Genomic DNA, 25,715 nt, shown 5'->3' with positions numbered 1-25,715 from the left:
TAGAAAAGTTATGATGACAATTGCTTTAAAATCAAGTCAGTAATTACAGATAATATCAGTAATTTTGAAATTCAAAATATGCAAAATGGTAATTTAAAATTGTCGTTCTCTCTCTTTTTTTCCTACTTTGCTTATCATTTCAAATATTTAATTACTTTAATAAATCAGCATATAAGGATATACACTACTTACCTGTGAAATTACATCTGAAATTTTTAACGTCCAACAACAGTGTCCAACAACAATAGTGGTTCAGCATCAACATTAGTTATTCTATCTTTGTTTATGTTAATAGTGTTTATATGTAACAGTGTTTTTCACATCAGTGTTTTATAGTCTGTTAGGTTGTTAGATGTCATCACCTCAGTGTTTTATATGTAACAAGTTTTATGGCATCAGTGTTTATATATAACATTGTTTATCACAACAGTGTTTATATGTGACAGTATTTAACACATCACTTCAGTGGTTTGATCTGTACTATAAATTGACCAGTTGTTTCATCTTTATACTAATAAATAAAAATCAAATACACTTGGATGATTATTAAGCTCCTCATCTTGATTGTTTGGGTATAGTATTCTTGAAATTGGTTCAAACATTTGATTGTTAAAAGTTATCCACTGGTGAAATACAACCTCTGTTTCTTCAATCTCCGTGTTGACCACTGACTGACCAGACATCAGTGTTTCAAAAACTGTTGGGTATCCACTGATAGGAAAAAATATCCACTGCTCACTTTTTATTATTGACATCCACTGATATTGACCACCAGCGGTTTCCCTAAAATACAGTCACTGCTCACATTTTTATTATTGATGTTGTTAATTTGTGATTGATTGAAATTATCAAATGAAAACTAGAATTACAATCAAATTACCATTTTATCTAACCGTTACATTTTATCTAACCGTTACATTTGAATGGACGAATATGGGAGTAACTGAGGAGCAGTTAACTCTTAGCAAAGACGGAATTTTACGATTGAATGGACGAATATGGGTTCCAATTTACGGAGGACTTAGAGATGTCATTCTCCAGGAAGCCCATAGTTCCAAATATTCTGTCCATCCTGGAGCAGATAAAATGTATCAGGATCTAAAGGCAAATTATTGGTGGATAGGCTTGAAAAAGTCTGTAGCCGCTTATGTAGCCAAATGCTTGACTTGTGCGCAAGTCAAAGCTGAGCATCAAAAGCCGTCAGGCTTGCTACAACAGCCTGAACTTCCTGAATGGAAGCGGGAATGTGTAACTATGGATTTTATTACCAAGTTACCCAAGACAAGGAAAGGAAATGACACAATATGGGTTATAGTCGATAGACTGACTAAGTCAGCTCATTTCTTACCCATCAAGGAGACTTATAGCTCCGACATGTTAGCCCAGTTATACGTTGATAAGATTGTAGCCCTACATGGCATACCTGTGTCTATTATCTCCGACAGAGATACTAGATACACGTCTCATTTCTGGAAAAGCTTTCAGCAATCTTTGGGCACACGTTTGAATTTTAGTACGGCTTACCATCCTCAGACAGACGGTCAGAGTGAGCGTACTATTCAAACATTGGAAGACATGCTACGTGCATGTGCTATCGATTTGGGTGGTAGTTAGGATAAGAACCTACCACTAATCGAATTCTCCTACAAAAATAGCTACCATACAAAGCATTAAGGTTGCGCCCTTCGAGGCATTATACGGTAGAAAGTGTAGATCGCCTGTTTGTTGGGCGGAAGTTGGAGATGTCCAATTATCAGGACCAGAGATAATCTTCGAAACGACGGACAAGATTGTCCAGATTCGAGACCGTCTCAAAGCTGCCCGAGATAGGCAGAAGAGTTACGCGGATCCAAAGCGTAAGTATTTTCACTTCGAAGTAGGTGAAAAAGTGTTACTTAAAGTATCACCCTGGAAGGGGGTGATGCGTTTCGGTAAGAAAGGCAAACTAAGCCCGAGATACATAGGACCTTTCGAGGTTATCGAACGTGTCGGGTCCGTTGCCTATAAGTTAAACTTACCGGAAGAGCTCAATGGAATTCACAATGTGTTCCACATCTGCAATCTAAAGAAGTGCTTCGCTGATGAATCATTGGTGATACCTCATACAAATGTGCATATAAATGAGAGCTTAAAATTTGTGGAAAAACCTTTGTCGATTGAAGATCGACAGGTAAAGAAGCTTCGAAGGAAGCATGTACCGATTGTAAAGGTCAAATGGGATGCCCGTAGAGGTCCCGAATTCACGTGGGAGGTTGAAGCCACGATGAAAGAGAAATACCCTTATTTGTTTGAGTAAATCTCGGGTCGAGATTTATTTTAAGGGGGTGAGGATGTAACACCTCGAAATTTTGTGTCCAATAATGCGTTAACACGTGTCATAAGTTTACACGTGGCACTAAATATTAAATAAAGGACTAAAGTTGATAAACCTTGAAAGTATTTAAATTCGAGGGTTATAAATGTCAACGAAGGGTAAATATACTGTATAGTAACCCTAATTGATGCTCGTACCTTCAAACGAATAAATCATGGATCGTACGGAGCGAAACGCGGGAGAAAGTGAGAGATTACAAGCTACAAGGGTTAATTGTGTCAACATGTTTAATTTATACCTCTGAGTGACCCTTTGACGAACCCGAGGCTTTGTAACAGTAACACGCTCACTAGAATATACTACGTAAATCTCGCGAAGTTCCATTTTAAAACGAGAAAGTTATGATCAAATTCGTATGAGAGGGGTTAAAAGCGTCAACAATAAAAGTTAAGGCTTTTCGGATAGTAATTAAACTAACCGGGTACTTAACAGTGCGGGTAAAAGGCACGAGGCCCTTAACGGTAAATAATTGAGGGCCAAATCGCAAAGTTACCCCTTCGAAACCGAAAGGTCAGGCTAATCATTACAAAAGACTTGAAAATCTTGATAATTAACCCTCAGGCGGGCCGCGTTGAAGATATGCATGAGCCAATGCGGGCCGCGCGCCAGTTGAAGATCTGTTTTCTGACATTAGGATTCATGCGGCCCGCGTGCATGTTGCTGAATCCTAATGCAGGCCGCGTACAAGTCCCAGATGCAGAATTCTTGGACAGACTTGCTGTTTGAGGTTGTGAACGATCATTTGAGCAATAAATGAAGCATGGGCGCCCTCTACATGACCCCTAGCACCGAGGGCCACCTGCTGAACATCCATGATGCCTTGTAGGTTGATGTGTAATGATCTTGAGCCTAGTTTTTCACTATAAAAGGCACCACATTGCACATAAGTGAAACACACCTCAAACCTGCATTCTAAAAAATCTCTGGAGCTCTCAAGAACTCTTCTAACATTCTAAGTCGTGCACCAAGCTTCTGTAAGTTGCCTAACCCTTTTGTGGCTTTGTTTTTGCTTAGTTTAGCTTAAAAGTCAATCCGTCGTAATTAACGATTGACTTTGCGATAAATCACGAATGGTCCAGTGGTTTGTCGAATCAAAGGTAGTTATATGTTGGTAATCATGTGGGCTTTAAACCCCTAAAAGGGCACCCTCTGATTCCCACTCTAACTAGTTCAAATATCGAGTCAAACAAGCCTAGTAAAAGTCAACAGAAATGTCATTTTGCGATTTCATGCATAATCTGTAATGTAGATGATATGTAACATGTTTAACACTCATAAAACATGATAGTAAGTATATTAACTAGTCTAAGCTTGTTTGATCCGACCATTTTTTGTTTTGACCCGGTTCGGAGCCGAAAGTCGCAAAAGTTTGACTTTTGCATTGACTTCAGTTCTGACCCGTTAAAGTTTGATTTAGATATGCCTTAGGACTCTCTTAGGACCAGGTTACATGATGGTATAAGCCTCTGTGACCGGTTCGTTGTTTGTCCGAGTCTTTTACACATTTTCGTTAAATGCTTAAAAGTTGACCGTAACGCCCTTTTTAAATTAAAACGAGAATTTCGGACATGTGAAAGAATCATAACCTTAGTTACTGATTTCTAAGCATGTCCCTAAAATTTCATGTCAATCCAAGGTCCAGAATAGGAGTTATGCTAAATAGCGCAAATTGCGAAACTTTAGTAATTAAATAGCGCAATTAGCATAACGCCTATCTAAACCCGGATTTCGACGCCAAACCTTTTACTCACTGATGTAAAATAATATTTTGGGATTTTTAAAGATTTTTAATTATTTTTAACCTGCTCATAACCTGCGGTTATGGCAACGGTTCGGTAAATACCGAATATACCCTTTTCGGCCATAACTTGAGTTCTACAAGATCTTTTGACCCGATTCCAGTTGCCACTGATTTTAAATAATAAATAAAGTTTTTTAGACTTTATAGACTATTCGGGAAACTCAGATTTCCTGTAGAACTCAGAAACCTCTTTTATAATCTTTAAAAAGACCGAAATACCCCTACGGGGCATAATATGAACTTAAACTCGTTACGGGCATTATGGAAGGTATCCTACTGATACCACAACCTCTTTAAAGCATATTGACTTAGGAAAACACTGTAGGACTCTTACGGTTACCCGTTGCGCCTTTTGCGCGCACGGTTCGGCTTATGTAACTAGTTTACATAAATTAGCCGAAACGGGTCAAACCATATTGTTTTGACCCCAAAATCCAGAGTACGATTATTATACCCATATAAAACAAGTCTTCAAACTTGTTGGGTCAAAATCACACTCCATTCACGGTTTTCGCCTTTCACGCGATTAAACCGTAACTATCCATTGAAACTGACTGGTCTAAGCTACGGCTAAATTAAAGACCTGTTAGGATTCTAATAGGTTAATTTAAACCTTCGTTCCAGAATAGGGGACCAGTAAAAGCTATCTGCAATTTATTTCAATTAAGGAATTATACTTGCAAAGGTAAATACTTTTAACTTATTTTCCGTTATACGGGCTTGGGTTACGGTATTTAAAATACCGCTTGGTCGGGCAATTGACCCCAACTCATTAGTAGTTGGGTATTATCAATGTGACCCGTTTAAAAACTTGTTTTGTTGGCTTGACGCCTTTGGGGGCTTAATGACCATGTCCCGGATATCCTTGGCAGCATTTACGAATGGCCACGAACTCGACATCCGGGTGTAGGCGTACACCCGGCATTATGTCCATGACTATAAAAGTGTAGCCGTTGGTTTACCCGGCACGGTTTTATGCTATGTGGTGTGTCTATTAAACTTTAACCTGGCATGACCAGGGCGACCGAACGCATAGTAACATGTAATTCTTTACAAGATTTGATTATAAATTATTCCAAGTTATAAAGAGTTTGTGCCTTGAGCATTTAAACCAATTTTATTAAACATTTTACAAAAGTGTCAGTTGAATGTATTTACCAGTGTAAACTGACGTATTTTCCCAAAAAGACTAAATGCAGGTACTATGCGTAATTGGTTGGGAATTCTCCTTAGCATCACTAGAAGTCTCGCAAGCTTAAGATGCCTGAAGTCTGTTGAACAATACTTTTATTATTATTATTATTTAATCCCTGTGGATTTTATTTCAACATGGGTGATACTTTGATATTACACTTAACGTTGAAATATATTATCTTTATGCTTCCGCTGTGCATTCATTTATATTGTGTGGTTTGACTATATTGTTGCCAACTACTTCACGGTAATCCCCCACCGGGCCCACCGGTGAGACACGTGGAAATCGGGGTGTGACAGGTTGGCATCAGAGCCAACACTGAGTGAATTAAACACTAGCCTTTGTGTTTAATCTCAGTTACACAATTGCACGTACTTGAGTCTAGACAAGAACATAGGACAAATTCGAATTGTTATTCCAGTTTGTCTTTTCATTGTTTATTGTTATTTAAAGTTTTGAAAGCAGGAATATGCCACCTGCAATCAGACGAGGAAGAGGAGGAAGAGGCAGAGGAACGATCATTACTCACAATGATCACGAGGCTGGACCTTCGAACATGCGAGTTCCTTCCAGCACAAGGAGTGAAGAACCACAGAGACGAAGAAGAAACCTCTTTGAACCTGCGAGACATTCTACCTCGCACAGCTCAACACCCTCATACCGCCATTCGTTTGGACCAGATTCAGAAAACAATCCCAATAACCCTCAACCATCCTTTATACCTCTTCAGCGATCTGCTTCGCACCGTTCTTATGGAGATCCTTCACCTTTCTTCATAGGACAGTTTAACCCGGCGGATTATGTCCAAGAGCCGATAAGGTATAACCCTTTAGGACCAGAGGACCACTTTTCTGAAGATAATGCAGTGGATATGGACGAGGATACAGACCCCGTCGAGCCTGCAAGGGGTACTCCCAGTCATCCAATCGAGATCTCTGATGGGTCATCCTTCCATGGAACACCCTATCAAGGTCCCGACAGCTACCAGGCGAGGTTTGACCAATGTAATTGGTACTTTACTCCTTCACATCATTACTCGCCTCATGATCAACAGCAACAACAGGATCCTTCTGAGGATTCGCGGTTCGTGGCCGTTACACCACCACCACCGCCACCGGTTCAACCAGTAATTCCAGATCCGCCAAGGCGTAGAAGATCAGGCGCACGAATGTCTACCCGAGGAGGGGAATTCCATTTCAGCACCCATCGCCACTCGAGTGCTTGTCACTTTCCGTCAGTACCTGAAGAAGAACCGCAATTAGGGGAACCTTCTGGTCACCCTGTAGAGGTGAATTCTGCACCAGTTGCACCACCTCCGCCACCATTCGGATATGACAATCCGATACCAGCGTACGGTGCTTCCACGGCGTACAATCCGTTTGAGCAGCCGACTCACACGCACTACAACTATAACTATGATGCTGATCCATATGTGGTAGCGGCTACTTACAATGCCCTCCATGGAACCTCTTGGAGACCAGATTACTCAGCTCATGGGTATCCAATACCTCCTAGACCTCCGGTACAGCAACCGTCGCAACAGCCACGTTTTTCTCCACCGGAGCAAGAAGAAATACTCCACCGTTTAAACCGTGCGGAACGAGACTTCGAACAAGAATGAAAGAGTAATCGTGGAGCCTAGCAAACCTACTAAAAGGGAGGAAGAAACGAGACCATCAGTCTCCTTATGTAATGTTGTATTTGCAATTTAGTCCCTGCGTGGACATTTATCGTATTTCAGTCCCTACGCGGACTTATCTTTTAGTCCCTACGCGGACATCTATCTTGTATTTGGTCCCTGCGTGGATATGTTTTGCTATAAACCTCTGCGTAGGTAATTACTTATTTAAAAAGTCCCGTTTAGGGCAGCGTGTAATCATTACTATAAGTAATGGAATGTTATGTTATGAATTTCATTTGTTATTATTATGTATGAAATAAATCAAAATACATTCCTTTTAAATTAATCTGCCTAAATAAAGAATCTTAAGAGTGAAACCTAGCCAGGTGTCTATATAAGATCCGGCCAAGATGGTACCTGATTAAAAGATTCAGATTCCCTGGTAACCTCTGTAATCATGTTAACGTTCATGGCAGATGTGATTCGATAAAATCGCACGCGTCATTCTTATATAGGAATCCTTTAAGGATTCCAAAGCCCAAATTAATGATTTATAAATCATGGGTTAAATCATCAATAAAGATGATCATTTATTAAAACATCCATTAGTGATGTAATGCCTACGGGCCAAACTTATTAAACATCCATTAGCGATGTAGTGCCTACGGGCCAAATTATAAAACATCCATTAGTGGTGTAGTGCCTACGGGCCATAATTATTGTCATATAAGACAAAAGGCAGTGGTGGTCTATGACTCCCTGTCAGAAAAGGTAAAGGACTATGGTTCAAACCTTCATGCCTTGATTCTCTGTAATCCCGGCTAATATTATAAAAACGTCCTCGTGACTAGGCTTTTATGCCGCTAACATTATTGTTTGTAATTAGGATAAGTATGTTCAAATCCTAAATAAAAGTGAGTAACAAATTAACCAGATATGGTCTCTGTTACCATGGTTAATGAATTTCCATAAAAGACAATTCCATAATAAACTCCTAAATAAAATTTTTCGATATCTTCTGTAGCAGATTCAAGTTACCATGGCTGATCCAAGTGGGGAGAATAGTCATTCAAAAGAAGACGAATACGACAACGCCCAAGTTCATTTGACGGGCGCATAATTAAAAGCTCTTGTCGACAATGCTGTTAAGGCAGCCCTGGATCGACAATACGAGGAATATACTGAATCTCGGAGCAGAACCATATCCAAACCACACTCAAAGCCGAAAACCCACTCGAAATCTCACAGTAAACCACCGTCCAAGCCTAAAAAGGACGATGATAATCACTCATCCAATGAAAACAGTGTCCGTCAAGAAAAAGTATATACTGATGCATCTCGCGCCAGGGGCTGCACCTCCAAGTATTTCGTCTCGTGCAAACCCCGAGACTTCACTGGAGAGAAAGGCGCGGTTGATTGTATGACGTGGCTAGATGAGATGGACACCGTGGTGGACATCAGTGGCTGTGCAGAGAGGGACGTGGTAAAGTTTGTTTCACAATCATTCAAGGGCGAGGCCCTGGCTTGGTGGAGGGCTTTGGTTCAGGCCTCGGGAAAGGCTGTTCTATACAGCATGACATGGGAGGAATTCATATCTCTCATCAAGGAGAATTACTGCCCTCAACATGAGGTTGAAAAGATCGAGACCGACTTTCTATCGTTGGTTATGACGAACCTTGACTGTCAAGCTTACCTAACGAGCTTCAACACGATGTCCCAGTTGGTTTCGTATCTGGTAACCCCGGAGCCAAAGAGGATCGCTCGTTTTATCGGTGGGTTAGCCCCCGAAATAAAGGCAAGCGTGAAGGCCTCTCGGCCAGCGACCTTTAGATCTGTAGCTGACATCTCTTTGTCCCTCACTCTGGATGCGGTCCGACAAAGATCGCTGAGGAACAAAGAAGCTGAAAAGAGAAAGCGTGAAGATGATACTTCACGGAGGTCGGGCAAGAAGTACCGTGGAAACGGTGATAACAAGAGAGGGTCGGAGTCAAGGAAGGATGGGCAACAGTCTGGTAAGAGGCCCAAGTGCAAGAACTGCAAGAGACATCACTTTGGAAAGTGTAGGCTCGAATCAAACTCGCAGACTCAATCGAAGTCATCTGCTTGCGGGTTGTGCAAGTCCAAGGACCACAAGACCGTGGATTGCAAAAAGATAAAAGATGCAACTTTCTATAACTGCAACGAGAAGGGGCACATTGAAACCAACTGCCCTAAATTGGCCAAGAAGCCTGAAGAGGCCAAAAAGAACAATGCAAGAGTCTTCAGGATGGAGGCGAAAGAAGCAGTGCTAGATGATAACGTGATCACAGGTACTTTTCTCGTAAATGATATCTTTGCAAGAGTACTTTTTGATTCGGGCGCTGATAAGTCTTTCGTAGATCATAAATTTTGCAAATTGCTGAATATGCCTGTCAAAACCTTAAATGTGAATTACGAGGTAGAGCTAGCAGATGGCACCATAGAAACCGTCTCCACTGTGTTAGATGGATGTGTGATATCCATTAAGAACCACTCTTTTCCTCTATCTCTACTTCCCTTTAAATTGGCCGGTTTTGACCTAGTATTAGGTATGGACTGGTTATCTCACAACCAGGCCCAAATCGTCTGCAACAGAAAGCAAGTGGTGATAAAGACTCCGTCTGGTGAATCGCTTACCATTCGGGGAGATACCCAGTACGGATTGCCTGAGCAAGTGACTATGCTCAAGGCTTCAAAATGTCTAAAGAAGGGTTTTGTCATCTACATGGCACATGTGATTATTGAAGAGCCTAAACCGAAGATAGAAGACATTCCCGTCATTTCGGAATATCAAGAAGTTTTCCCTGAAGATCTACCTGGTTTGCCACCAGATAGGCAAGTGGAATTCAGGATCGATATCATCCCTGGAGCAGCGCCTATTGCTAGAGCACCTTACAGGCTAGCACCAACCGAAATGAAGGAGTTAAGGACCCAGCTGGATGAACTGCTAGCTAAAGGTTTCATCAAACCTAGTTCGTCTCCCTGGGGAGCACCTGTCCTGTTTGTTAAGAAGAAGGACGGACCGATGCGTCTGTGCATCGATTATCGCGAGCTTAACAAAGTCACGATAAAGAATAGATATCCCTTGCCGAGGATCGACGATTTGTTCGATCAGTTACAAGGGGCAAGTTATTTTTCAAAGATTGATTTGAGGTCAGGCTACCATCAACTGAAAGTTAGAGATGAAGACGTACATAAAACCGCATTTAGGACTCGTTAAGGTCACTACGAGTTCCTAGTGATGACTTTTGGGCTCACTAATGCACCGGCTGGGTTCATGGATCTCATGAATCGCGTCTGCAAGCCGTACTTAGACAAATTCGTCATCGTCTTCATCGACGATATCCTTATATACTCTAAGAACCGAGTTGACCATGAGAAACACCTTCGTTGTATTCTCAAACTTCTACATCATGAGAAACTCTATGCCAAATTCTCTAAGTGCGAATTTTGGCTTCGAGAAGTCCAATTTCTAGGACACGTTGTCAGCGAGCGTGGTATCCAGGTGGATCCCGCTAAAGTAGAAGCCGTAATGAATTGGCAAGAGCCAAAGACGCCTACAAAGATTCGTAGTTTCCTGGGGTTAGCAGGATATTACAGGCGATTCATTGAAAAATTTTCAAGGATTGTTGCGCCCTTAACTTCCTTGACCAAGAAGAAAATAAAGTTCGTTTGGGGCCCTAAGAAGCAAGAGTCCTTTGATATTCTAAAGCAAAAGCTGAGCAACGCTCCTGTGCTGACACTACCTGAAGGTGCCGAAGAGTTCGTAGTTTACTGCGACGCATCACACACTTGCATGGGATGTGTGCTCATGCAGAAAGGCAAAGTTATTGCCTATGCTTCGAGACAGTTAAAGGTGCATGAGAAGAATTACACCACCCATGACTTGGAGCTGGGTGCCGTTGTGTTCGCACTAAAACTGTGGAGGCATTATCTGTATGGTATCAAGTTTGTAATCTACTCGGATCATCAGAGCCTTCAACATCTGTTTAATCAGAAGGAATTAAACATGAGGCAACGCCGTTGGATGGAGACTTTAAATGATTATGATTGTGAAATCAGATATCATCCCGGCAAGGCGAATGTAGTCGCTGATGCCCTGAATAGAAAGGAAAGGGTGAAACCCATCCGAATCAATGCCAAGAGCATTGAAGTGAAGAATAATTTGATTGAAAGGTTGTTAGCTGCACAGCGAGAAGCTGTGTTGGAAGCTAACTATCCTAAAGAGAAGCTGGGAGTAACTGAGGAGCAGTTAACTCTTAGCAAAGACAGAATTTTACGATTGAATGGACGAATATGGGTTCCAATTTACGGAGGACTTAGAGATGTCATTCTCCAGGAAGCCCATAGTTCCAAATATTCTGTCCATCCTGGAGCAGATAAAATGTATCAGGATCTAAAGGCAAATTATTGGTGGATAGGCTTGAAAAAGTCTGTAGCCGCTTATGTAGCCAAATGCTTGACTTGTGCGCAAGTCAAAGCTGAGCATCAAAAGCCGTCAGGCTTGCTACAACAGCCTGAACTTCCTGAATGGAAGTGGGAATGTGTAACTATGGATTTTATTACCAAGTTACCCAAGACAAGGAAAGGAAATGACACAATATGGGTTATAGTCGATAGACTGACTAAGTCAGCTCATTTCTTACCCATCAAGGAGACTTATAGCTCCGACATGTTAGCCCAGTTATACGTTGATAAGATTGTAGCCCTACATGGCATACCTGTGTCTATTATCTCCGACAGAGATACTAGATACATGTCTCATTTCTGGAAAAGCTTTCAGCAATCTTTGGGCACACGTTTGAATTTTAGTACGACTTACCATCCTCAGACAGACGGTCAGAGTGAGCGTACTATTCAAACATTGGAAGACATGCTACGTGCATGTGCTATCGATTTGGGTGGTAGTTGGGATAAGAACCTACCACTAATCGAATTCTCCTACAACAATAGCTACCATACCAGCATTAAGGCTGCGCCCTTCGAGGCATTATATGGTAGAAAGTGTAGATCGCCTGTTTGTTGGGCGGAAGTTGGAGATGTCCAATTATCAGGACCAGAGATAATCTTCGAAACGACGGACAAGATTGTCCAGATTCGAGACCGTCTCAAAGCTGCCCGAGATAGGCAGAAGAGTTACGCGGATTAAAGTATCACCCTGGAAGGGGTGATGCGTTTCGGTAAGAAAGGCAAACTAAGCCCGAGATACATAGGACCTTTCGAGGTTATCGAACGTGTCGGGTCCGTTGCCTATAAGTTAAACTTACCGGAAGAGCTCAATGGAATTCACAATGTGTTCCACATCTGCAATCTAAAGAAGTGCTTCGCTGATGAATCATTGGTGATACCTCATACAGATGTGCATATAGATGAGAGCTTAAAATTTGTGGAAAAACCTTTTTCGATTGAAGATCGACAGGTAAAGAAGCTTCAAAGGAAGCATGTACCGATTGTAAAGGTCAAATGGGATGCCCGTAGAGGTCCTGAATTCACGTGGGAGGTTGAAGCCACGATGAAAGAGAAATACCCTTATTTGTTTGAGTAAATCTCGGGTCGAGATTTATTTTAAGGGGGTGAGGATGTAACACCTCGAAATTTTGTGTCCAATAATGCGTTAACACGTGTCATAAGTTTACACGTGGCATTAAATATTAAATAAAGGACTAAAGTTGACAAACCTTGAAAGTATTTAAATTCGAGGGTTATAAATGCCAACGAAGGGTAAATATACTGTATAGTAACCCTAATTGATGCTCGTACCTTCAAACGAATAAATCATGGATCGTACGGAGCGAAACGCGGGAGAAAGTGAGAGATTACAAGCTACAGGGGTTAATTGTGTCAACATGTTTAATTTATACCTCTGAGTGACCCTTTGACGAACCCAAGGCTTTGTAACAGTAAAATACGCTCACTAGAATATACTACGTAAATCTCGCGAAGTTCCGTTTTAAAACGAGAAAGTTATGATCAAATTCGTATGAGAGGGGTTAAAAGCGTCAACAATAAAAGTTAAGGCTTTTCGGATAGTAATTAAACTAACCGGGGACTTAACAGTGCGGGTAAAAGGCACGAGGCCCTTAACGGTAAATAATCGAGGGCCAAATCGCAAAGTTACCCCTTCGAAACCGAAAGGTCAGGCTAATCCTTATAAAAGATTTGAAAATCTTGATAATTAACCCTCAGGCGGGCCGCGTTGAAGATATGCATGAGCCAATGCGGGCCGCGCGCCAGTTGAAGATCTGTTTTCTGACATTAGGATTCATTCGGCCCGCGTGCATGTTGCTGAATCCTAATGCGGGCCGCGTACAAGTCCCAGATGCAGAATTCTTGGAAAGACTTGCTGTTTGAGGTTGTGAACGATCATTTGAGCAATAAATGAAGCATGGGCGCCCTCTACATGACCCCTAGCACCCAGGGCCACCTGCTGAACATCCATGATGCCTTGTAGGTTGATGTGTAATGATCTTGAGCCTAGTTTTTCACTATAAAAGGAACCACATTGCACATAAGTGAAACACACCTCAAACCTGCATTCTAAACCATCTCTGGATCTCTCAAGCACTCTTCTAACATTCTAAGTCGTGCACCAAGCTTCTGTAAGTTGCCTAACCCTTTTGTGGCTTTGTTTTTGCTTAGTTTAGCTTAAAAGTCAATCCGTCGTAATTAACGATTGACTTTGCGATAAATCGCGAATGGTCCAGTGGTTTGTCGAATCAAAGGTAGTTATATGTTGGTAATCATGTGGGCTTTAAACCCCTAAAAGGGCACCATCTGATTCCCACTCTAACTAGTTCAAATATCGAGTCAAACGTGCCTAGTAAAAGTCAACAGAAATATCATTTTGCGATTTCATGCATAATCTGTAATGTAGATGATATGTAACCTGTTTAAACACTCATAAAACATGATAATAAGTATATTAACTAGTCTAAGCTTGTTTGATCCGACCATTTTCTGTTTTGACCCGGTTCGGAGCCGAAAGTCGCAAAAGTTTGACTTTTGCATTGACTTCAGTTCTGACCCGTTAAAGTTTGATTTAGATATGCCTTAGGACTCTCTTAGGACCAGGTTACATGATGGTATAAACCTCTGTGACCGGTTCATTGTTTGTCCGAGTCTTTTATACATTTTCGTTAAATGCTTAAAAGTTGACCGTAACGCCCTTTTTAAATTAAAACGAGAATTTCGGACATGTGAAAGAATCATAACCTTAGTTACTGATTCCTAAGCATGTCCCTAAAATTTCATGTCAATCCAAGGTCCAGAATAGGAGTTATGCTAAATAGCGCAAATTGCGAAACTTTAGTAATTAAATAGCGCAATTAGCATAACGCCTATCTAAACCCGGATTTCGACACCAAACCTTTTACTCACTGATGTAAAATAATATTTTGGGATTTTTAAAGATTTTTAATTATTTTTAACCTGCTCATAACCTGCGGTTATGGCAACGGTTCGGTAAATACCGAATATACCCTTTTCGGCCATAACTTGAGTTCTACAAGGTCTTTTGACCCGATTCCAGTTGCCACTGATTTTAAATAATAAATAAAGTATTTTAGACTTTATAGACTGTTCGGGAAACTCAGATTTCCTGTAGAACTCAGAAACCTCTTTTATATTCTTTAAAAAGACCGAAATACCCCTACGGGGCATAATATGAACTTAACTCGTTACGGGCATTATGGAAGGTATCCTACTGATACCACAACCTCTTTAAAGCATATTGACTTAGGAAAACAGTGTAGGACTCTTACGGTTACCCGTTGCGACTTTTGCGCGCACGGTTCGGCTTATGTAACTAGTTTACATAAATTAGCCGAAACAGGTCAAACCATATTGTTTTGACCCCAAAATCCAGAGTATGATTATTATACCCATATAAAACAAGTCTTCAAACTTGTTGGGTCAAAATCACACTCCATTCACGGTTTTCGCCTTTCACGCGATTAAACCGTAACTATCTATTGAAACTGACCGGTCTAAGCTACGGCTAAATTAAAGACCCGTTAGGATTCTAATAGGTTAATTTAAACCTTCGTTCCAGAATAGAAGACCAGTAAAATCTATCTGCAATTTATTTCAATTAAGGAATTATACTTGCAAAGGTAAATACTTTTAACTTATTTCCCGTTATACGGGCTTGGGTTACGGTATTTAAAATACCGCTTGGTCAGGCAATTGACCCCAACTCATTAGTAGTTGGGTATTATCAATGTGACCCGTTTAAAAACTTGTTTTGTTGGCTTGACGCCTTTGGGGGCTTAATGACCATGTCCCGGATATCCTTGGCAGCATTTACGAATGGCCACGACCTCGACATCCGGGTGTAGGCGTACACCCGACATTATGTCCATGACTATAAAAGTGTAGCCGTTGGTTTACCCGCCACGGTTTTATGCTATGTGGTGTGTCTATTAAACTTTAACCCGGCATGACCCGGGCGACCGAACGCATAGTAACATGTAATTCTTTACAAGATTTGATTATAAATTATCCCAAGTTATAAAGAGTTTGTGCCTTGAGCATATAAACCAATTTTATTAAACATTTTACAAAAGTGTCAGTTGAATGTATTTAGCAGTGTAAACTGGCGTATTTTCCCAAAAAGACTAAATGCAGGTACTATGCGTAATTGGCTGGGATTTCTCCTTAGCATCACTAGAAGTCTCGCAAGCTTAAGATGCCTGAAGTCTGTTGAACAGTACTTTTATTATTATTATTTAATCCCTGTGGATTTTATTTCAACATTGGTGATACTTTGATATTACACTTAACGTTGAAATATATTATCTTTATGCTTCCGCTGTGCATTCATTTATATTGTGTGGTTTGACTATATTGTTGCCAACTACGTCACGGTAATCCCCCACCGGGCCCACCGGTGAGACACGTGGAAATCGGGGTGTGACACTATTTGTTGCAAATCAAATCAATAATTAATGCTAATTTCTTGAGCTTTGTACATTTGAATTAAGCAAAATGTGAATTTCAAATTGACGGTTATTATATCTTAATTAAAGTTAAAATAAAATTTAGAAAGGTCATTATGCAAGTTGCTTTTAAATCAAGTCAGTAATTACTGATAATATCAGTAATTTTGAAATTCAAAATATGCAAAATGGTAATTTAAAATTGACGTCCTCTCTCTTTTTTTTCCTACTTTGCGTATCATTTCTAATATTTAATTACTTTAATAAAGAAGCATATAAGGATATTCACTACTTACCTTTGAAATTACATTTGCCACTGCATTCAATTAAAATTTTTATTGGAGAATCGGTAAGCTTGAATTCCAACCTTGATATTTTTCTTAAGAACATCCATGCTTATTGTATTATCATATTAAGTTTAGCAATAGTTATATTTTTCTTATTCTTTTTTTATGTACAGTCTTCAAATGGAGGATGCAAAGGTTAGCATGCTTAACTATCTTAATACATTCTCAAACAACTATTCGATTAGAGTGAAGATTGTTAGCATTTCGAAGAAGATGATGAATGATAACAAAAATGAAATATATCGTCTTGATATGATCTTCATGGATGAGATGGTACCGTATATATTTGTCTTATAATTTATTTGGACATATGAATATCCAAATGTTATATAACATGTTTTTTATTTAATTGGATGTTTCATATTCTTAGGGAACTATGATACAAGCCAGCTGTCTGCATAAGATTCTAGGAAAATTCAAAGACTTCCTTCAGTTGGATGAATGTCTTCTTATCACCAAACCGTCTCTTGCTACTAATAAGTCCTCTGCTAAGTATACCAAGAGAAATGACAAGATATCACTGTATTTCTATACTTCTGTTGAGAAATGCCTTGACTGGTCTTGACCGAAATACCGTTTTCATTTCGTTAACCTCAAGGATGTTGTTAAAAATAAATTTGAAGTTAATACAGTTATTGGTATATCACTACATGATATATATGTATTGTTTTGTCTTATTGTTTTTTTTTCATGTTATCTCTTCTTAATGTTGTTTTCTTTTAACAATATTTTTTTTGTTTATAGATTGGATTGGTTATGTGGAAGTATGTTTCAATCTAGAGGATACATCAAAGAAGGATTGGAGCAAGGGCAAGAGACTTAATCTTAGCGTTGAAGACCTTGAGTGAGTTCTTTTTATTAAGTTGTTGCATTTTGACGTTTAAAGCATTACAAGGTTGCTTGATGTTATTATGTTTTATGTTAATATTTTAGAGGCTAAAAGTGTCCGGTTACTTTGTGGGATAGTTTTGCTATTGACATGTTTGCTTACATGAATGATAAGAAACGAGAGAAATATGTTGTTATCCTTTGTCATTTTGGTATGGTCAACCTTTACAAAGGTACAATTTAAACTTAATTAGTTTAATTTTTTTATTTAGTAATTTATATTTATATTTATTTATATGTTTTAAATTTGACACTATTTATATTGATCTACATTTGGTTTTATTTTTAAATTCAGGCAAGCGTGGAGTTGCAAACGAGTTTGAGCTTAGTAGACTTTTTATCGACAGTGACATTGAAGAGATATCCTCTTTTAGGAAGACGTATAGTTAGTAATATGCATATAAACATTAAACAGTATTATTTTGTACCTACATTTACTTTTTACGTTTTAATTTGATCACATGAATCTGTTTAGGTATGTAGAGAAAATTTATGCTTCATCTTCATCAAATGAGCATGTTGGTTCAAACGTTATCTCAAGTGTTGAAGATGAGTTTCTTAATAACCCTGATTTCATGCTTATTGGTTTCCTTGGAACTATATCAACGGTGTGTATTTTCTTATAAGTACTTTACATGCTGAGTTTTTTTATAGTCTTTTCTAAGTATTATTATTTTTGTTTGATATTGATAGGCAAAGAAGGTTTTGGTTCTTTGGTATTATAATGGTTGTAACCACTGTAAGTCAGGTGTGGAGGAAAGATTTGTAACCAAAGAAAATGCGGATGATTCATTTGATGTTGATCATGCAAAATCTTTGGTGTGTACAAATGTTAAATGTGAAGGAGTCGACATCTATTCTATTCCGCGGTTTGAGATTACAGTTTTATTTCCTTAAACTAAATACTAATATGAACCACACTTTTGTTATTAGTAATACTAATGTTTTCATTTGTTTTTAACTTTGATAGGTTCAAGATACCTATTAGGGTGCAAGACTCTTCCGGTACTGTGTCTTTGACACTGTTTGATTTCGAAGCTTACAAGATTGTTAAGAAAACTGCCAAAGAGTTACTTGCAATCCAAGATCAGGTAACAAATACATGCATTCAGGTATTTGGCCATGTTGTAAATATAATTTAAAATTAATTTTTATAAAATTGTATGTTCTCAATTATGGAATCATTATGCTCATTGTAATTTATATTAATTTTTATAAAATCATAGTTTGTTAATTCTGGAGAGATATCAAACCCATCTCCTGAGATTTTTGACACATTGATTGGAAAGAGGTATGCGTTCATCATATGTGTTAAAGACTATAACATTGAGCATCAGGTTGAAAACTATGGTATTTCATTGGCCACTAACGATGATGAAATCCCTGCCGCGCTCTGCGCCAAATTCAATCTTAACCAGGTTTAAATCTTCATTATGTCATTCTTTTCATTTCATAGTCATATCGTTTTGAAATAGATTTATACCATTGTGTGTATTTTATATTATTGTGTATTATGTACTTAAAGCATGCGCAGTCCGAATCGTTGGATGTTCCAGATTCCTGCAGTTTGTCTACTCCTGTTGACCTTATGAAGGTAATATAAGAATTTGGTTATTTGTACTAATTTTTTTGAAACGTTAATACTTATTGTCTTTTTATATTAGGATGAGATGTCATGCTGTGGTGACAATGTTACACCTGCATCCCAAGCACTTGTAGGCACTAAGAATCCCTCTTCAGATTAAACAAAACGTAATATTCGTGAAGTGTGCGATGTGGATGATGCATTAGGTTGCTCCTCGACAAAGCGCCGCATCAGTGATGAACTATCTCAGGATGAAGATGCTGGTGTTTCGACGCTTTTGATTCCAAAGATTGAGAAATAGTTTTTTCTGTATTTTCAAATACATTTACGTGTTGATTTCATATGTTGTTGCCATGTTGAACTTATGGTTTTCGTTTTGTTGCTTTTGGGTGTTTGGTCTTGTTCTGTTTTGGACTGATTGTGTGGTTTTGAATTCCTAAAAACTTATCTGTTTATTATACTGTTATGTTCTAATATTATAATGAGTATGACCTTTCTTTGCATATTATAATGTATATTGTTAAATAAATATTGAGATGTTCAATAGTCAATATTTATGTTTAAAACTTATGTGTATGAATAGCAGCAACAATTTATAATATATGTTGTATAAACCCAAATAACAACTTTTTTATCTACAAACTTTTGTAATCTTTAAGCAATTTTAATCTTATTATCTTATCTCATAATTTATATAGGATTATCAGTGGATGTGTTTGATCTTTTTGGTTTTTACCGTTATCCCTGCCCCTAAGATTTAATAAGTATCCGTCATATATTACAGTTTATAAAAAATATTTAATTTGTGCCTGTTTCTCCCATTAACTTATTTAAGTAATCTCATTCAATAGCTTTTTTATATACTTCCAATTTTGTCTAAGTCATTCGAAGTAGGTTGTTCCGAAAAATTGTAACCAAGTAAGAAGCGTAAATTCAAACCCATTTTATTCGGTTTATCGATCAACGTTTTATTTTATTTGTTTTGTTTGGTTTATTTGGATAACTGAAAAAATACCGTTTAACTTAATTATTTATTAAATAAGGATAATAATATTTTATTTTAAAAATCATATACGAATAAACCATAAACCTAACCGATGAACACCCGATTTACATTCCACAAAGATTAAAAAAATTGTTGTTAAGTTTTTTATCAATGTAATAGATTGCTTGGAATATTTAATTCAATAATTTGAAACAATTCTATTTTGCTTTTCATGAAATGATTTTTAATTACAAAATGATAAAATGGAATATTATAATTTATTGAGGTTATGTTAATCCCCAGGTATGACATATTGTAATTCAAAATTTAAAAACCACTGTTTTCTTCTATTTTTTTAATGTTCCTGATCTTTTACTCTTTCTTCTTTTGAATCCTTTTCCTTCTCTCATGTATGCAATGGTCAAAGAATTTACGTTTATCTTCTACAGCTGCTAATTCATCTCAATGAAATTTATACAGTAAGTGAAATTATAACTTCTTAACTCATCATTTCCCAAATCAAAATCAGCTTTCAGATTAAAATCATAATTCTACTTGGTTTTTTTGTAGGTCCTCTTATGAGAACTCCTGTTTCACATATCTCTAATAGATCTCCTCTTTCAGATATCACAAATGGTAATAGCTCTTGAATTTGATTATAAGTATACTTTTTTCCGTTTTATGTTTCCAAGTGGACTGATTCTTATGTTTCGTACATATTATACTTTCTCTGTTATTTAGTTACTTCACCGAATGAAAGGCGTAAGCTTCGAAAATTAATACTTGATAATAAGAAATCAAAGAATGCATTGTCATCATCAACGAATGTTCGAAACATCTTTTCTGACAATGCAAATTTTGTCGAATATTCTGATACTACGGATCAACATATGTACTCCGTTGCATGTCGAGCAGTTAGAAATGCTACTGGTTCTTTAATTTTAACTATACCAAGTTTTTATTTTGTTCCTTTATTATTTCTTTTGATAAATACATTACTAAACAACATACCGGTACTAACATGAATGTTTTAATATTGGATGTTCATATAACGACATAAACATAGGTACACCTCTAGATAGCAACCATCGATATTCCATTACTTCTAGCATTATTAGCAGTGACAATCAGCCGATGTTGGGTAGTAACTCTATGCTTACACGGCTGTCTTCTGGTAAACGTAACCTCGAGCCCAAGAAACGTGATAATACTCATGTACCTATGCTGTCTTTGGATCCAGATCAAGACAATGTGTTTGTGTGCACTGATGAAGATCCTTATAAAGGGATATCTAAAGGTTTTAATCTTTTTTATTGTTTTAGGATATTTATTGTGTTCCACCTGTAATATAACTCTCAATCATTTTTGAACAGATTATTTGGACCATGGTGACCAAGTGCTTACATGCCAGCTTTGTAGTGCAAACTTATGGACATCAGAAGGTGGAAAAGGTCGTTTAACTATAAATAAGCTATGTTATAGTATGTGTTGTGGGTATGGTAAAGTTTATTTTTGAAGCTAATTATGATTAATACATGATTTAAAGCATTGAAAGAATATGATATGTTAATGGCTTTGCTATAAGAAAAAATATTTTTCTTTGTTAATTTGAATACCAAATCAATTCAACTAATCATCTACTTTACTCTTGTATCTTAATGTAAATGTAAATAACAAATTCAATAAGGGGTGTATGTGTAAATATTTTTCATCAATTAAAAATATGGGAAGAGAAAAACACAACCATCATTATTTCTTCATCATCATTACACATCAAACATCTATCTTCTCTTCTTTCAAAAATCTCTTCTTCCCAGTCATTTTCTAGGGTTTCAATTTTCTTATTCTCCGTCTTCTACACTTCAATCACCTAAGGTTTATTATTTTTTTCTTTAGCAAATGGTATGTACATTCCTATTGTAATGAACTTTATATTGTTTAACCGATCTTAATTCAAATCCTATCTTGCTACTAATACGATTTTAAATGTTTATTGCTATACATTCAAGAAGGGTTTACTTAGGTGTTTGAATCATTTGTTGAGAACATGTTAAAATAGTTATTATTTGCAGAAAAATTTTAACTCATACTCTGTTTCTATGATTAATTTCACTACATACTTTGTTAATACAAAAAGTTAATGTTCATTTTTTAAGCCAACTTTTTAATTACAATCTTTTAACATCTTTACTGATTCAGGTTTTATGATGTATACTACATTTGTCAACTTTCTTGATAACCCAGAATCTTTGAAACTGGTATGACATGCTTTTACATACAAAATTTATTTTTATTGAGATATATATTTAACAGTTCTTATGGTTTATATTTTCTTACACTACTTAAAAATTATATATAGGATGTACCTATATTTTTTGCTAATCAAAAGTGGGGAGATTGTTGGCAAAAAAATAGGTTGCGAATATATCATGAGTCTGGTAAAAAATGGGTTGTGAGGGTCAGAACAGAAAATTCAACGCCAATAATAACTGACGGTTAGGACAATGTTGTTAAAGATCTCAATTTGCCAAGGGATACTTTGTTGGTTTTCAAACCGTTAGGTGATTTTGGACTTGAACTTTCATGTTTTGTTGATGGCATGTGTGGTGAATCTTATTTCACCTTTAATCGTTATGCAAGATTTGGTTTTATGGTATGAGTATTGATCTTAACTTCAATTCTTTTGCATCTTTAACGTGTCAACACTTATTCTCATAAGTTACATACTTCATGTATAGTATTCATTATTTTTAATTTTATGCAGGTAATCGAAGACTGCTTCATTAAACAATTTTACGTAAACAGCCCACCAAGTGGCAAATTTCAAATATGTTATAAGGGTTCCTATTGGAATGTTGAGGCATCTAAGGTTGATACCAACTTTGTATTTGCTAGAGGATGGCCAGAAATGTGCAACGATGTTGGGATACTGGAGGATGATTTGCTTGTGTTTAGCAGAATTGATGATGTTATTTTGAGGTAGTAGTTTATAGAGATGAGACTGAGATTTGCTTTTTGAAAAAACCTGAATCTGATGATGATAGTGTTCTTGAGATATCGAAGGCTGATTATGTTGAGAATGCATTCAAGGTACGTAAGTATTTAGCATTAGCAATAAAAGTTTTAATTTTTTAGCATTATATTAATTATTTCATTAATCTTGACCAGGACATCTATGAGGATGAAAAAGTTGTGTCTGTAGGTGAAGGTACAACCGTTACTCAGGTACTTGTTAAATTATTAAAATTATTTATTTTTAATTTAACACATATAAGAATTTAATGTTTTTACAACTATTAGTAATGTTGTTTACTGATGTTATATTTATCCAATAATGTATTATTTACAAGAACTTACCAACCAATGCCGAATGCACGTCGAAGAGACGCATGTCTTCACGATTGAACAGAACCCAAGATGTAATTTTACCATCTTAAAGATTGTTATATTACTATTGTTATTAAAGTTACTATATGACAACATGTTAAGAAGAAAGGTAAAGTTACTTCTGAGAGAAAGGAGATGGTCAAGAATAGGACTAAGGGAAATCCTGCCTTACCTGTCGACACAAGTGATCATATTGGATGTTCTTCATCTGTTCATAAAGTTAAGGTATCTATACTTGCCAGTTAATTAGTATATGTTATATAAACTGGTTTTTTGTGCATATATTCAACTTTCCTTTAATTCACATGTATATGTTTACTTTTTCATCAAGGGGAAGAGAGCCGCCAACGTTCAGAAAAAAACTTAACCATAGAAATAAGATTGCAAAGACTGCAAAAAAATATTCTGGACATCTTCTCGACCCTGAGTTCTTTCATTTTGATCGCAAAGGAGACTATAGGCTGGTATACAATTTTTTATAACAAACTAATGATTTATGTGTATTTGTCTGACTATTATTTTTTCCACACAATACATGTAGCTTCTTCCTGCTGAAGTTGCCAGACGAGCAGGTCTTTCTCTTGATCTTCATCCTTTGAAAGTTCAAAACATGGTTGGATGTAACACCTCGAATTTTTGTGTCCAATAATGTGTTAACACGTGTCATTTGTTTACACGTGGCATTGATATTAAATAAAGGACTAATATTGACAAAACTCGAAAGTATATAAATTTGAGGGTTATAAATGTCAAACAAGGGTAAATATACTGTATAGTAGCCCTAAATGGTGCTTGTACCTTCAAACGAATAAATCATGGATCGTACGGAAGCGAAACGCGGAAGAAAGTGAGAGATTACGAGCTACAGGGGTTAACTGTGTCAACATGTTTAATTATACCTCTGAGTGACCCTTTAACGCTCCCGAGGCTTTGTAACAGTATTATACGCTCACAAGATCATATTGTATAAATTCCGCGAAGTTCCGTTTTAAAACGAGAAAGTTATAATCAAATTCGTATGAGAAGGGTTAAAAGCGTCAACAATGAAAGTTAAGGCTTTCTGAATAATTAATAAACTAAATGGGGACTTAACAACGCGGGTAAATAACACGAGGTCCTTAGTTGTAATTAACCGAGGGCCAAACCGCAAAGTTACCCCTTCAAACCCGAAAGGTCAGGTAAATCATTTCGAAAGATTTCGTTATTAATTACCAGATTCTGATAATCATTACAAAAGATTTAAAAATCCTGAAATTTTAACCTCTCGCAACCCGCGTAAGGGATTGGGTTAAGTTGAGGCGGGCCGCGAGCCACCTCTTTTACTCGCCTGATATTTGAATCTCAGGCGACCCGCATTAAAACATGCATGGAACTCCCATGCGGGCCGCGTGGGACGCCCAGATGCAGAATGTTTGGACAGGCTTGCCTTTTGAATCTGTGAACGATCATTTGGACAATTAGTGCAGCATGGGTGCCCCCTACTCGACCCATAACCCTCTAGGACACATGCCAACCATCCATGATCAGTTGTAGGGTGTTGTGTGATGATCTTGGACCTTGACTTTGGCTATAAATAGCATACTTGTGTTCATAACTTTCATCACAACACAACAACACTTCTCTGGTCATTCTAAAGGCTCTCAAGTGTTCCTCATTGCTCTCTAAACAAGTCCTAACTTCTGTAAGTTCATAAGATCCTTTGTAGTTCAAATTATGCTTAGAAAATCACTAGAAACCAAACCGTCGTGAATACGGTTTGACTTTAAAATAAATCCGAGATGGTTCAGTCTTATGACGAATCAAAAGTAGTTATGAGTGGGTATTAATGTGGGTAATAAACCCCTAAAAGAGTTCCCTCTGATCACCACTCTAACTATGTCAAATATCGAGTCAAACGTGCACTTAAAAAGTCAACAGAAAGCTATTTTGCCGTTTTGTACATAATCTGTAATGTATATGTTATGAAACCTGTTTTAACACTCATAAAACATGATATTAAGTATATAAACTTGTTTACGCTCGTTTGATTCGACCATTTGCTATATTGACCCGGTTCGGAGCCGAATGTCGCAAAAGTTTGACTTTTGCTTTGACTTCAGTTCTGACCCGTTTTAGTGAGGTAAAGATATGCCTTAGGACTCTCTTAGAACCAGGTTACATGTTGGTATAACCCTCTGCGACCGGTTCATGAGTTATCCGAGTCTTTTGCACATTTCCGTTAATCGCCTAAAAGTTGACCGTAACGCCATTTTGAAAATAAAACGAGTATTTCGGACACGTGAATAGACCAGAACCTTGCTTATTAAATTATAAGCAGGTCCTTAAAGTTTCACGTCAATCCGAGGTCTAGAATGAGAGTTATGCTAAATAGCGCAATTAAAGTAAACTTTTGTAATAAACAGCGCAATTAGCATAACGCCTATCTAAACCAAGATTTCGTCACCAAAACTTTTACCCACTGTATTAAAATAATATTTTGGGAATTTTAAAGATTTTTAATAATTTTTACCTCGCTCATAACCTGCGGTTATGGCTACGGTTCGGTAAATACCGAATATGCCCTTTTCGGCCAAAACTT

The sequence above is a fragment of the Helianthus annuus genome, chromosome 13 (assembly GCF_002127325.2).
Source record: "Helianthus annuus cultivar XRQ/B chromosome 13, HanXRQr2.0-SUNRISE, whole genome shotgun sequence".
NCBI lineage: Eukaryota > Viridiplantae > Streptophyta > Magnoliopsida > Asterales > Asteraceae > Helianthus > Helianthus annuus.
This window is presented reverse-complemented; position numbering follows the sequence as displayed.